The sequence below is a fragment of the Octodon degus genome, unplaced genomic scaffold (assembly GCF_000260255.1).
Source record: "Octodon degus isolate 3935 unplaced genomic scaffold, OctDeg1.0 scaffold00029, whole genome shotgun sequence".
NCBI lineage: Eukaryota > Metazoa > Chordata > Mammalia > Rodentia > Octodontidae > Octodon > Octodon degus.
In genome coordinates, this window is record NW_004524605.1 from 16392384 (window position 1) to 16394204 (window position 1821).

Consider the following 1821-nt stretch of genomic DNA (forward strand, 5'->3'; position numbering starts at 1 on the left):
TTTAGGAAATGGCAAGCCCAGCCACAAAGTTATTCAGATCAAAGTTTGATGTCATTGTTAATGATTTCATTTTCACTTTCCACCCAGCTTCACATCCAAACCATCAGCCAACCCTGCTGGCTCACTTGCAAAGATAGGCTCGCCAGATTGGCTCACTTTTGGTTGGGAGCTGGTAGCGCACGCCTGTAATCCCAGCACTCAGGAGGCTGAGACAGGAGGATCACCGTGAGTTTGAGGCCAGCCTGGGCTACATATGCAAGTTGAAGGCCAGCCTGCACTATATAGTGAGACACTATCTCAAACCAAACCAAAACCAAACAGCTCACATCTTACCTTCTACCCTGCAGACCGTCTTGGTCCATCATCACTTGCTTGGGTTATGACGATGTCTGTCATAAACACTGCTTTTGTCCTTGCCACTTACAACCACGTCTCAAAACAGCAGCCAGCGAGATGCTGTTATGATTGCAGTCAGACTGCTTTCTCCTCAGAACCTTCCCATGATCCTGCATGCCAGGAGCAAAACCAGGTCCTAGCAGTGTCCTAAAAGGGCTACATGCTCTGGGTGCAAGGAACCTCTGCGACATTGTCTTCTGCACTCTACCTCTCCCACGTTGGTTCCCACTGGAGCGAATTTTCATTGAGAATATTAGACGGCTGGATGGAGCTAGGAGGACTAATAGGTTACATTTTGTACCATTTGAGATTGTAGGCATGAATTTCAAGTGAGAGCAATCAGCAGAGTTGCTTGTTCTCTTTTCATTTTGCTGGGAAGGTGTGAACCAAGAAAGAGGAGGGTTGGGTTGGCCCGACTAAGATTTTGCAGGGGAATAATAATGGGAAGAAATGGGTGCAGGGCTGGTGAGATGGCTCAGTGGTCTAAAGCACCTACTTGGAACAAGCTTGGCAAAGCACAGGGACCGTAGTTCGATCCTCCAGCACCACATGCCAGCCAGCTGCGCCCCCTGGTGGGCTGAGCTGGCCACACACACACACACACACACACACACACACACACACAGAGACACACACACACACAATAAATAAATGTTAAAAAAAAAAAAGAAATGGGTGCAGACATCAACACCTTTTGTACAAAAGAGTGACTGCAAATGCTAGCAGGGCAAAAAGAAGTGAAGTTAGGTAGTGAACATAACACCCTTATGTCAGTGCCTTCAACATGGAAAAGAACAATAAGCACAAGCTGTTGTTACTACAAACATACATACTAAGTGTACTAAAAGTACTCTGCATCTTTAAAAGATCTGGCAAAATTAACTTCAGTACCACATTCTATCCTAGCACTTGTAATTCAGCTTCAATTCCTCTAAATGCGAGATGGCTCTGAAGATAAAGTAATACAATCTGAGACAAGGCTCATACCTCATCAATATACACGTACTTTTGGTACCATTTGGTTTTTACTGCCAACAGAATGAAAAGTCATCCTTGGTTTCAACTCAAGAATTTATGAGCAAAGTGCAAAAAGAAAAAAAAAACCAAACATTTTCTTTGACTTAAATGCATAGAGTCACTTTCTATCAAGTAGTTCAGCCTGGCAATACTGTGGTTTTTCTCAAAAATGTGTGCTTTGTTTTACAAACTTTCATTGACTTGCTTTCGGTTAGCGTTAATACTAACACCAAAGTGCTTTTCCATCTGTCACCCACGTCCTCCCACCAGCAAGCTGCTGTTGCCACTATGGAAACACAAAGCCAAATGAATCGACCTCCTCAGAGTGTTCTGGGGACCCAGCGCCACGGCCCATCATCCATGAGCTTCAAGGTTACTCAAAAACTTGGCTAAGGAAAACATTTGTAT